Source organism: Elephantulus edwardii, unplaced genomic scaffold (genome assembly GCF_000299155.1).
Source record: "Elephantulus edwardii isolate Elephantulus edwardi_28Jun2011 unplaced genomic scaffold, EleEdw1.0 scaffold00045, whole genome shotgun sequence".
NCBI classification, from domain to species: domain Eukaryota; kingdom Metazoa; phylum Chordata; class Mammalia; order Macroscelidea; family Macroscelididae; genus Elephantulus; species Elephantulus edwardii.
Window position 1 is genome coordinate 2484140 of NW_006399795.1, and position 14200 is coordinate 2498339.

A 14200-nucleotide genomic window follows, 5' to 3' on the forward strand; every position below is an offset into this window, starting at 1 on the left:
TTGTCTAAATGGTCTCAAAGATGGCATGCGAACCTCAGCCTGCAAATGAGGTCTGTGTAGCTCCTGGAATTTTGCCTTCCCATGGAGCTTGCTGCAATATCCCATAACACCAAGCTCACTGACCAGTTAAGTCACAGCCAGAGTCTAAAACAGGGGAGGGTCCCTGCACTCCAGCCCCCAATGGTGTGTGAGAGCAGGAAGGGGGAGTCAGAGCCCACTGGAACCCTCTTTTCCCCAGGAGGTGACCCCTCGTCTCCATCCCTGAGCGTGGCTGGTGTCTTGGCCTCGGTGGCAGGGAGGGCGCCAGCGCGCTAGGGGTCTGTTTGAGGTTTCCTCCAGCGGCTGGTGGCAGCGGGTACAGCTCACTAATTAATTAGCGCTTAAGTGCTTAGCATCCTCCTGCATCGTGTCAAACGAGGATTTGAGTCTTAATTCCCTGTGTAGGTAACGGTGGGAATGTGCCGGGGAGAACGGTCAAGACTTAGAGAAATATTTCCCTTGTCTGGGTGCAGGCTGGGAACGCCAGCTGCTGCTGAGGCCAGAGAGGCCCTGGGGAGCAGGGTGCTGGACCCCAGGTCCCCACGACCCCTTCCATCTCCTTATCCACCACCATGTGGATTAGGGGCGCAACCAGGCTGCCTAGGTTCCAATCCCAGCCCCGCCACCTGCTACCTGTGTGCTCCAGTGAGTCATTTAATCTCCTTGGGTCTTGATTTGCATGTACGGAGGCTGCAGTTCCCACGCAAAGGATTGTGACAGAGATTAAACAAGCTGATGTGTAGACATTCTGTGAAACATGGCTGGCATGTGGCAGGTCCCTGACGGGTAGACGCTGCTACCTTTCGTGTATTCACGCTCTTGGCCTCGCTTTTATTTATTCAAGAAACTACTATGTGCCTGCCGGAGGGGTACCGAGATGAATAAACCCTGCAGCCTCTCTAAGCCTTAGACTGCTCGTCTGTGACTAGGATGATGACGGATCAGTCTCAAAGGGGAGGATGAGGATTCTATGAGAACAACTGTGAGCCAAACTCCTTAGCCCAGGCCTCCTTTGGGGGCGAAGAACCCCCCCCCCACTGGCTGCCGGTGAGAGGAGGACGAGAGTGGCCACTGTAGAATTGGTTACGGCTGCAGGGCGAATTGATGGCCAGCCTCCAGCTCAGCATCTCTCATGCATCTCAGCTGGCAAAGTGAGCTCGTGGCTCAGCTGCCCAGACCACGCCAGGCGCAGAGTCACTTGGTAAGGCACCCCCATTCAGGACTGAGACCCAGAAACTCTGGCTGAGGGTCTCAAAGCATCCAAAAAAGCATCGTTAGAAAGGATGATGGGGTGAGGGAAGAAAAACAAAAAAGGGCAGAGGGGACGTGACACCAAAACACCTTCAGCTTCTTTGTTCTTCCTCAACAGTCAGGAAATGCTGCACCAGAGAGAGGGGCGGTGTCTACGCTGATGTGACAGGAATGGTGTTGGCCAGAAACCCCTCTGCATTGGAAGGACCAAGTGTGGGCATCCCAGCTCCACAGAACACACATCAACAACTCAGCAGTGCTGGGCAAGGGCTCGAAACAAAAGTCAAAAGTTCAGGAGGCGAAAGGTGTGGGGCTTCATATAGATCAGGGAAGTGAGGGCGTTGCTATGGGGCAGAGGAAGACGTGAGAACCTTCCTTAAGCCTGAGACTCTATGATTGGTCACAGGGCTCGGCTCCGTGACCTCACAAAACCACACAGCCTCGGTGGGTTTTGATCTTCTTGTATGTGAAAGGAGGTTCCATGAGCCCGGATGGGAGGGTCACAGGAGATGGTACGCTTCCACGTGAATACTCGTAAGGTGATACGATGTCACAAAATCCAGGCATTGTGCTATTTAGAAGTTACGATTGGTTAATAGTACAGAGATCAATAGTGGAAACTTTTCTCCACTTTTTCCTTTCTCCCCACCAGTCACAGCCTGAATTTGCCTGTGTTGTACTAAGCACTGGATATTTAGTAGATTCCATTGACACTTCATGACACACCTATCAGAGGGACATCCTTACCCTTTTATAGAGGAGGGTTCTTAAACTCATCCTAGTTAAGTCAATTTGCCTAAGTTCTCCTAGCAGGTCCTTGTTAGAACAAAGATCAGAAGCCAGGTTGACTGGATTAGACACTCATTGAATGTTGAGTGGTTAACTAACAATGAACGAATGATGGTGGATGTCATTGATTAAGGGAGACAGGGAAAGCTCTCTTTTTCATTGAAGCTATAAAGGGTCAGTGAGAAATGAGTTCACACTTGTTGCCAGTCTTGGCCTATTTATTACCTATTACTGAGCAGAGACCTGACATTGAAAAGACACGGAAAGAATCAGTCCAGAGGGAAGAGTGGAGATCGGTGGACAAGCTAGGTATTCAATGAGTGTTTATGGAACACTGTAGTAAGAAAAAAAAAAATCAGAAGATATATTGCATTGGGTAAACCGGCTGTTGAGGGCCTCTCTAAGGTGTTAAGGGACACTGATGTCAGTTTAAAGACTAAGGTGGATCTGATTCAAGCCATGGTCGTTTCAATGATTTGTTACGCATCTGGAATTTGGGCAATGACTAAGGACAGAAGAAAAGCCTATGCCTTTATGTTGTGGTGTTGGAGGAGAGGACCGAAGAGCCCATGGACTGCCAACAGAACAAGTAGGCATGTCTTAGAGGAATTGCAACCAAGGTGCGCCTTAGAGGCGAGGGTGATAACACTTCGTCTCACATACTTTGGGCGTGTTGAGAAGAGGCCAGTCCTTGGAAAAGCATATCCTGCTAGGAAAGGCAGAGGTTAGCGAAGGAGAGGAAGACCTTCAACAGGACGGATTGACACAGTCACCGTGGCAATGGGCTAACGTATATCAGAGATGGTAAGGATGGCACAGGATAGGGAAGGGGATAGAGCCGTAGTACATAGGGTCACTATGAGTTGCAGTTGACTCGCTAACACCTACTAACAACAAGCACTGGGCACTAAGAGGGAGCTGGAGACAAAATGACAGATCAAACATTGTCCTAGTGATAGGGAATGCCAAAGGATACACCGACAAAGGAGATTAATCAGAACTGACTTTGACAAGCACTGTAGCAATTGGACAATTAAAACAGACATTCGGATGGCGGGGAAGAAGAACAAACTGGGGAGGAGGGTAGAGAGAAGGGTGCAGCAATGAAGGAATGAAAACCCAAAATCCCTGTAAATGTTCATTAAAACTAATAAAATTTAATAATAAAAAAAAAAATAAAGAAATTAAAAAAAAAACATTGTCCTGCTCTCACAGTGCTCATGGTGACTGCCCAGGGCTCTGTCATTGACACTTGTATCACAAGAGGTCCCCCTGGAAGGTAATACATGTCTGGCAGCAGGTGGGGGGTTTGGTACCAACCACCCATTCCCCATCTCCCCTTTAGACCCATAATCTCCACTGCCAACAAGGGCTTAAGAACGATCGTATTGTCTAATCACATCACCTCGCTTATATATTCAGACCCAGAGCCTGAAAGAAATTAAATGGTGACAAAACAAAAGCAGGAGATTAGAAGAATCAAACTGCTAATAGAACTCTCCCACCACAATGATATCTCACGGTCAGCGCGCCCTCACGACAGGCCGGGCGCTGGGCGATGACCTGCCTATCTCTTGTCTCCCTTGCTCCTCTCAGTAACTGCATTTTACGGCAGGAGAGCTGAGGCTTGGCAGGGTCACCTTGCCCAGGGTCAAACTCTGAGAAAGCAGCAGAGCTGGGGTTCAGGCCCCAGCGAGCCTGAGCAGGAAAACCAAAGAAAAGAGCTTATGCATGATGCTAATGTTCAACACCTTCATCTGTTGATCACAAGGTGGGGGGTTCAAGTGCACCCAAAGGCACCTTGGAAGAAAGGCCTGGTGATCTATCTGCTTCTGACAAGGCTGCCAATGAAGACACATTGGAGTGTAACTTGACTTTGACACCCAGGGGGTCACTCTGAGTTGGGATCACCTCACATCATTTGATCAGCACAGGAAAGCTGGAGGAGGCCAGGTTTAGCTCACTGGCACCCGGCTTATGACAGCTGGAAGGAAAATGTGTCACTGAAGAGAAGAGCTCATGAAACCGTGCTCTGAGCTAACAAGTGGCTTGGACAACCTCTCTGAGGGTTCCTGGCAATGTCCCTGTGGGAGCCAGCTCATGTATTTTAAGAAGAAAAAAAAATCATTAAAGAAGTTAGGAGTGTGGCGAGGCCATAAATGTAAAATATTGGTAGTTCGACAGTGTATCCCCAGCAGCCGCAAGCAAAGTTCAGTTTGACGAGCCAGAGCCCTGCCTGAGGAATAAATCATTTTGCTCTCTCCCAGTTGGCTCCCCAGAACCGTCTTGGGATGTCTGCTCCTAAGCTTCAATTTGCCCACTTTGCTCAGAATCAACAAAAGTCACAGCAGTACAAAGGGGCTTGGGTCACGCGGAGTAGCTGCAAAACCATGTCTGGTATGGGTCCCGAGGAGAGACAATCTTTCAGACACCCCCCCAAGCCTTCCCTGCTATTGGCTGTGAGAGACCATCTTTCCAATTGCGCTTTGTTTAACTGGACATTCGGAGGAGAGAAGTCTGTTACTCGCCACCTTTTAGGCCCTCCCTGGATGCTTGCTGCTGGGAATAAGCAAATGGTTTGAGGCAGAGACATGGCACCTGCTCGTCCCTTTGTTGGTAAGGGACTTGTTCACCTCTGCCTCCCCGTTGTGTTGGATATCCACAGGGGAAGAGGGGCCACCACTCAACCAACCATTTATTCTGCTTCTTGCTGCAGTTGGGAAGCCAGAAGGAGAATCAGGAGTGTGAGGACTGAGAGGCGTGCTCCCCACCCCATGATGCTCAGATCAGATCAAAGTCCAGTGTGTCCAATCCAGGCTGGCTGGAGCTTCTCCAGGATCCAACCGTGGTCCCCAGCCCCCACACCCAGGGTGACTTCCAACAAACCACCTGACCCCTCCCCATCACTCCTTCCCAGCTGGGAGACAGGGAGGGTGACATTGAACGCAGGCTCTGGGGCGTCCTAAGGGTTAACTAATTAATGGTCGGAAAGTGCTTTGAAAAAATAAAGTGCCGGATAATGGGAAGGGCAATTATGTTGGGAGAAACTCCTAATTTGGCTGGAATTGATGTTAATGATAAAGTATCTGAAACATGTAGCAAGCAAGCGTGATTGTATTTTATATGACACAGAGAGACACTCGCATGCAGGGGACAAGGAGAACAGTTCGTTTGGTTAAATAAAGTGAAAGATAAAAGGAGCACGGACGCTATGGGGCCGCTGTTTATGTGGCCTCCGTGTAACACTTGGGGATTGGATCAGGCCCTTTGACTCTTGTTTATTTGTTTGTGATGGAAACAAATGGGGAAGTGCCTGGCTTATGGCTGCAAAGGAGGCCCTGGCGAGACAAGACGGCAGCTCAGGACTGTGGAAGAGGCAGCATACGAGGGCGAGGGCGGGAGCCAAAGTCACTTTGAGAGTTGGATGGATGAAAATGACCCCACTGTAACACACATCAGATCCTGGGACTTAAGAGGGCAGTCAGCCTGGTTCTCTCACTTTGCAGGGGGAAATTGAGAGGGGAAAAGCAGAGAAGAAGGGAGAGTATTCACGATATAACCCAGAAACCAGTGACTGGCCATTCTGACTCATGCTGACCCTATGGTTTCAGAGTCAAAAGTGCTCTCGTTAGGGTTTCTGATGGCTGACCTCCCAGTGGCACCATACTTTGGGTCTTAGGCTGCTAATGAAAACGTCGGCAGCTGGAAGCCACTCACCGCTCTGTGGGAGAAACAAGGGCCGTCTCCTCCCGTAAAGACTCAGAGCTCAAGGGACCCCGTGGATGGTTATTTACCAGGAGTCAACAATTGAACCTGACAGCAATGGGTTTGGGTTTTGGCTTCTAGATCAATCACCAAACCTTTCTTCCTAGTGCCACTGGGGGAGATCGAACCATCAACCTTTCAGCTAGCTGCCCAGTGCCCACTCAGATATGCCACTCAGCATTTTCTAATAAGGATAAAGGAACCGCCATTTAGCAAGGACTTCTGCTTGCCAGGCTCTGTGACAAGACCTTTAGGAGCATGATGCCTGTGAGCCTCAAAGCAACCCTGTGAGGTGGGCTCCATTTTCACCGTCATCTTGGAGGTAAGGAAATGAAGCTCGGGGAAGTGGAGCAATGCACCCAAGGTCACAAGGCCAGGAAAGAGCGGAGCCGTGAGAGGGACACTCGGGCAGCCTGGCTTTGGAAGCTCAACCCTGCAGCAGGACTTTTGGACTAATCAAGCGCTCTCAATATTTACAGCTCTCTTCTCTTTGATTAGATTCTGCTAAAGCAGAGAAGCAGAACAAAGAGGTGGGCAGACTTGTCCCTGCCTAGAAAGGACAAAGAACGGGTGCCCAAGGGGATGGCCCAGGTCTGTGGTCCCATAGCAGGACAGGGAAGTCAGCCTGTAAGCAGTGTGGTGCCAGGGCCGTATTGAGCGTTTGAGCCATCGCTGGGGTCTTCCAAAAAGGACAACGTGAGGATGCCCCAGAAGAACAGGAGCCTCAGTTTGTGGAAGGTCTGTGAGGTCCCTGCAGGTCCAGATTAGTATTCAGTATTTATAATATTTCCATAATGGTAAAACAAAAGAAAACAAGCAGAGAGAATGCATTTTTAATCACCAATCATTTCTCTTTGTTTGTTGTGAATGAACAGCGAGGTGAAATAGTATTTCATAATCACCCCATTCGAATTTTCCTCCCCACAAAGCACCGAGAAATCTCTAAATAAAATAAATAAACAAGCCAAGACCTTAAAATAAATTCCAGAGGGCAGAGGCCTACGTGTGGGTTATCACAGCTGTGGAGAGGCAGGGACTGGGAGGTGGGGAAGAGAGAGGACAAAGGGGCAGAGACCTCGTGAATTGCCTGAAATCAGGGACCCTTGGTCGCAGGTTAGAAAAATCAGAGCAATGCTTTTGAGATGGGTTGGGGGGGAGGGTGGGAAGACATACTCCCCACCCTTCATTTTCTCTTATCCTTCCTTACTTTTCCAGAATCTTCTGGTCATAATCTTCTAGTGAAAACAGAAGTTCCACAGAGCTTCAGAGTCTCCACTCAGAGGACACCCCAACCAGGGGACCTTCCCTGCACAGCCCCTGCCTATCCCCTTGCCCCCCAGTTAGCCCAACTCTCAGTAACTAGGAAAAAATATCAGAGTTTAAAAAAAGAATGGAAGGAATTCATTCTTTCTCCAGAAGTTGTCCAGGAAGCTGGGCTTACAACTTGGGGACTAGGCTTCTTGTCCATTTGTACCCCTCTTCAACTTGCACTCCATATGGATGGAGTCTTTGAGAAGTCTTTTGTCCCACTGCATTCTTTTTTCCCCCATTGGGTATCTCTGATACTTGCTCTGTGCATCCCATCATCCCTGTATCCTCAGGTCTTAGCAAGGTGTCTGGCACATGTTTGTCTTGTATGTGGATGGTGGATGAGTAGGTAGAAGGTTAGATGGATGAATGGTTTAGTGGATGAACGGATGGATGAATGGTTGGGTGGATGGAAGGATAAATGGTTGGATGGGTGGGTGGATGGATGGATGGATGGCTAGATGGATGGATGGATGAAAGGTTGGTTGGATGGATGGATGAATGGTTGGTTGGATGGATGGATGAATGGTTGGGTGGATGGATGGATGGATGGTTGGGTGGATGGATGGATGAATGGTTGGGTGAATTAATAGATGAATGGCTGGGTGGCTAGAAGATTGCACAAATGGCTGATGGATGGAAGATTGAATGAATGGGTTTTGGATGTATGAATGGTTGGAAGGATGGTAGATGAGTGGGTGAGTGATAATTGATGGATGGATGAGTGGATGGATGAATGAATAGATGGAAGGATGGGTGGATGGGTAGATGGATAGATGAATAGACAGATGGATGGAGAGAGGATTGAATAAAAAGAGACAGATGGGTGGATAGGTGGGTGAGTGAATAAGAGACTAAAGCTGATTTGGTCCTTAACCGGCCAGTGGAAAAGGTCACCCTTGGGAAAATCACTTACTATATAGCAAATGATAATCCTAGAGTCTGGTCCTATTAACATCTAGGGCCCTGATCCCTTGAAATTATTGAAAGACTTTGAAAAGCTATCTCTAGCAAAGCAAATCCCTTTGGGGTGGATATTTGAGGCAAAACTCTAAGGCCAGGCAGATCCTATTCTCCAGGCAAGTTAAATAGTGGTAAAGAATGCTGTCTGGGAGTCCAAAGATCCAGGCTATCTCTCACTCAGCCACTCCCTCATTGTGTGGTCATGAGTGAATGAGTGACTTCCCCTCACTGGGCTTCCATTTCCCACTCTGAAGTGTTCACTGTTAAATGCTCTAGGCTCTGGATCTGGCTTCTTACAGATGAGCAACTTGGCCATGACTTGGAAGAAGTCCCTCTCTGGAGCAGTCCCTTATCCATGTTCCCAACCCTTTTATGGCCTGGAGCACCCATCCTGACCCTCATCTCTCAAGGCTTTTTCCAGGTGAGGCAGTGAGGATAGGGCCAGGGAGCCCAGCTGAATGTTCATGCTGCTGCCAAGGCCCACACTTCCTCTGAATCCTATTGAAAAATAATAAAAAGGTAATTACTTTGTCATTACTGAACACTGGTTTATCTTTTTTTTCCTAAGCCTTGACCATAAATAATCAGGCCATTACCATTTGCAGTGGACACACACATCACACCCATATGGATCCACGTCACATCCTCGTACACAGGGCTTAGTGAAGGCCGCACATCAATTCACATCAAAGACAGAGACATTGCTGGTCCCTTTTCACTTCCTGAGCTCTCTGCTACATTCAGGAAACACTTGCATCGTTATTATGGGTGAATGAGGCTCTGTGCTAAGAGTATGTTGCACGAGTTTCTCTCAGTTATCTTCACAATCCTGTGAGACAGGTACTGATTGGGCTGCATTTTGCAAGTGAGGAAACTGAGTAGAGAGAGATCAGGGGACTTGTCGATGGTCATAATGCTAGTTAGCAGCAAACTGGGATTTGAAGTCAGGTAGAGTACACTGGGAAAAATAGAGGCTCAGCAGAAGAGAGGAAGACACTTAACAAGACGAATTGACACAGTGACTGCAGTCATGGACTTGAACGTGGTGTTGAATAGGGCAAGGTCACCACCTGTTTTTCATAAAGTCGCTTATGAGGAAGACCCCAGATGAGATGGATTGATACAGTAATTTGGGCAATGGGGGAAGGTGTGTTGGAGTCAGTGAGACTGGCTCAGAATATGGCAGACTTCAGAGCTGTTGTACACAGGGTCTCTATGATTCACAAGTGACTCTATGGCACATAACAACAACAACATGAGCTGTAGTCAACCAGATGGCAATAGATGACCATCTAATAATAAAAGGTGCCCTAATTTCAAAATGTGTTCTCCAAAGCGCCAGTATCTCAGACACCTGTATGCCATTGTTCACCATGCCAAACATTGGAAACAGCCCCAGTGGCTGTCAACAGGAGAATGAATACAATGGTATGGTCCATCCATACAAAGGAATATTTATTCAGCCGTGAACTGAAAAGGAAATTCTGATACCTTCTCCAAGATGGGTGAAACTTGAAAGCATGGTGCACAAAATTACAAAACTTCACTTTTATGAAATATTCAAAGAGGGAAACTCATAGAGACAAAGGTTATTAGTGGAAACCAGGGGAAAGGGTCAAACCAGGCTGCTCCTTGGAGGCAAGGATTCTGAGGCTTCGTCTAACATACTTTGGACATGTTGCAAGGAGGGACAGGTCCTTGGAGAGGGACATCATGCTTGGTAGGGTAGAGGGACAGTGCAGAAGGGGAAGGCCCCCTATGAGGTGGATTGATTCAGTAACTGGGGTAATCGGGATGGGAGTGTCAGAGACAGTGCCATTGGCACAGGACAGAGCAGAGTTTAGAGCTGTTGTACATAGGGTCGCTATGAGTCCCAAGCGACTCAACAGCACATAACAACAACAATAACAGGGGCTAGAGGAGGGAGTCATTGCTGAAGGGGGCCAGAATTTCTTTTGAGGACAGTTTAAAACTTAGGGAAATGAGTAGTGATGACAGTAGCACAAAACAGTGAACATAGTTAATGTCAATGTATTATATACTTAAAATGGCAAATATTATCTATATAAACTTCATAGATATAAATGTGTGTGTGTGTGTGTGTGTGTGTGTGTGTGTGTGTGTGTACTATATATGCTTTTTCTGTACATATACAAATACAGCTAAATAGGGGAGCTCTGGTAGCCTAAAGGTAAGGAGCTGCACTGTTGTCTCAAAGGCACACGGTTCGAATCCATTAGCAACTACGTGGGAGAAAGAGAGGCAATCTCCTGTGTGATTACACTGCCTCTGAAATCCCGCTGGAGGATCAGCTATCGGTTGGTTCTGACTCGATGATTACACAACAACACATCCATATTGTTGTTGATGATGTGTACCATCGAGTTGGATCAGATTACCTATCCTTCCACAGAGCAGCTGGTAGACTCGAACTATGAGCCTTCAGGATTGCAGTGCAGTTTCTTGCCACTAAATGGTCACCAGAGTTGTGTGTGTGTGTGTGTGTGTTGTTAGATGCGGTTGAGTCGAGCATGACTCATAGTGACCCTACGAACAAAAGATCTGAATCCAGTCCTGTCCTGTAGAATGCAGTCCTGTCCTGTACCATCCTCACACTTCCTGACACACAAGAGCCCATTGTAGCAGTCACCGTGTCAATCCACCTGGTTGAGGGGATTCCTCTCCTTTGCCGACCCTCCACCCTTCCCACCATCATGTCCCTCTCCAAGGAATAGCACCTCTTAGCAATATGTCCAAAGTATGTGAGGTGAAGCCTCATCATTCTTGCCTCCAAAGAGCACTCTGGCTGCACCCTCTCCAAGACATATCTGTTTGTTCTCTTGGCCGTCCATGGGATGTTCAGTGCTCTTCTCCAACACCACAGCTCAAAGGCGTCAATTCTTTTTCTGTCATCCTTATTGATTGTTCACCTCTCATATGCATAGCTAGTAATCGGGAAGACTATGGCCTGAATCAGACATGCCCTAGTCCTCAAACTGACTTCACTACTCCTCAATAATTTGGAAAGCTCCCTAACTGCAGATTTTCCCGGTGCAATGCATCTCCTTGCTGGTACCAAGGGTGTTAATTGTGGAGTCAAGTAAGATGAAGCTATTGGCAGTTTCAATCTCCTCTTCATCCATCATGATGCTGCCTATCAGTTCAGCATATATATATATCTAAAAATCTTGACAACCAAAGTAGAAAAAATGCCTATATGCACACATACCCATTGTTTAATGTGGGATGCAGAGAGAAAGTAGACTGAATTGGGGACTGTGGGAGTACAGATAGGAAAATCACCCAGTCTTAGACAGAAACACATCAAGGAAGGCTTCCTGGAGGAGATGACACCTGCTTTGGCTTTAATGAGTGAGTGGGAGGAAGGCAAGTAGCAACAGGGAGGCAGGGCATTGAGGGCAGAATGAACAGCTTGCACAAAGGCCTGGAGACAAGAAGAGAGGGTACATTTGGAACCCAGAGCCGCTGCACGTATGTGGCTGGAGAGGAGAATGTGTGACTATGAAGGGAGTTGGGAGAGGTGAGGCTGCAAAAGGAGGCAGGCAGGGAGCCACTCACATCCGGGCCAGCCTGGCACAGCGGGCAGCCCTCCCCCACCCACAGCCAGTGACCTGGCACTCCTCCTGTGTGACACGAGGGCATCTCATCAGTAGAACAGCTCTTTCCTGCCTGTCCAGCAGCCCCGCCCTCCATCAGACAAGGTGTCATGGGCGGTGGCACAGGTGCCGCTGGGAGGAAGCAGGGCCACTTCCGGAGTCTCAGAGCTGACTATTTTCGCCTGCGCCCTGGTCATGCGAATGTCAAGTGCTATGGCATCTTGGAATAGAAGCAATGTGCTCCCAGTGAGCTCACTTTGCGTCTGCTTTGGAAGTCTGTGCTCTGTGCAGACCCAAGAGAGGGGTGAGGAAGAAGGTGAACAGACCAGTGGTCGAGATTTGAACCCAAGTGGTACGTGACAGGAACCACAAGGACACAGGAGTGTGCTTTTTGCTCTGAGTGACGGCAAAGAGAGGAGACACAGGTCCCCTCAAGTTTTCCATGATTCTATTTACTTTCTAAAACAGAGCCCTGGTGCCAGGCCTGCCCATCCTGGCAGGCGTGGGAGGGATTAAGGTGTTGGCCAGCAGATCTTTGGGTAAGAGGTGATGTCAGCAGTAAGCCCTGCCCCTTACCTGGCTGTACCTCTCTGTATTCAAGTGTCTGTTGACAAGTTGAGCACAGTTTGCCTGAGCATACACAGAGCACAGCCATACCTACATGGACCAAACCCTCCTTTAAAAGGCACATTGCTTCTCACATGTGTGTGAAAATGTGTACACGCACGCACGTGCACACACACCCTTCCCACACAGATAAAATCAGACACACACCTCACCACTAGTCATGAGAAACCCTCCTACTCACACACACCCTGCAGTCTGCCAGGCTGCCTACCACGGCAGACTGAGAAATACATATTTGGGGGGTTTTTCTCCCCTACACACATTGAAATGTATTATTTTATGTTTTCAATGCAGTGCTTAAGGGTTTGAAAGTTTTACATTTCACACCCAAATATATGTCTCTAGGATTATGTGTAGGAATCCTGGTGTTGTGGTGGTTAAAGAATTCTACTGCTAACCAAAATGTTGACAGTTCAAATTCACCAGCCACCCTAAGAGAGAACTGTGTTGCAGTCTGCTTCAGTAAAGCTTTACAACCTTGGAAACCCTTTAGAGCACTTTGACTGTCCTCCAGGGTCACCCTGAGTTGGACTCCACTCTGTACAGTGGATTAATTGGGATTATGGATGTTCTTTGCTTGATGCTTTCTTTATATTTTTCTGAGTTTCTGGAATCATTGCAGTGAACACATGTTACCTCCATTTCCAGAAATTAAAATGTTTTAGAAATGTTGATGGTTTAAGAGCAGTTGGAAAACGGAGAAGGGCTCTGTTACAGAGATCAGAGACCATGGATTGACAGAATTTCCTAAAAGGTGTAAACTTGGTCACCTGCAGTTCTTCGGATTGCCAGGCATGGTTAAACAAGTACCAACAAAATAAAATAATCAGAACAAACTAGAAAGAAGGACTGAGAGGGGAAGAGCAAAATAGGAGCAGAGGAAGGGCTCAGGCAGGAAAATGAGAGCAAGTACAGAGCGTGGATCCCGGGCTTGGAAAACAAGTGGTATTTATGGCACGGAAATCCCTAAGGTTCTCCAGCAGTGGGAAGGGATTCTAGAAGGTGTGGGCCGAGGGGTAGGAGGAAGCGCACAGCGCAAGTCTGTTAAGGTTGAAAGGTAGAGACAGACGCCATCTCTCAGCTCCCGAAGCCTGAGCAACTGGCCAGGAGGCAGGTGGAAACCCTGAGTCCTGAGAACCCCCAACGAGGTGTGGGAGCTTCTGCTTCAGCTCTAGTCCTGCTTCCCCAGAGCCTGCCCTTCTCATCTCACCTCCAGGTTGTGGATGTGAGTAAGGCCGTGCAAACCTTGAAACGGCATCTGCTCGTGGCCACCACGGACCTAATATGGATTCATTACCAGAATCACAGTCGCTTTTACCCATTAAATTAGCAGAGGTTAAAAATAAAGATGCAACCTAGGTTGGATCCTATGGGAAGACAAGGTTATCCATATATATACTGCCTGTTGGGAGAGCAAATGAACATAGTCTTTGGGGGAAGGTAGATTTGGGAACTAGCATTTAAAAACATTACGGGGAAAATGGTCGTTCAACTCTTGCCTTTCATGCTGGAAACCCAGGTTCAATTCCCTGCCAGTGCACCTCATGTGCTAGAGTGCCTGTGAAGGTTTATGTGTTGCTAGGGGGATGCCTTTGAGCTGTGGTGCTGGAGAAGAGGACTGAGGGTACCATGGACTGCTAGGAAAACAAACAGATTCAACCTGGAGAGGGTTAAACCAGGCGGCTCCTTGGTGGCAAGGATTCTGAGACTCCAACATACTTTGGACATGTTGTGAGGAGAGACCGGTCCTTGGAGAAGGACATCATGCTTGGGAGGGTGGAGGGACAGCGCAGGAGGGGAAGGCCCTCTATGAGGTGGGTTGATTCAGTGACTGGGATAAT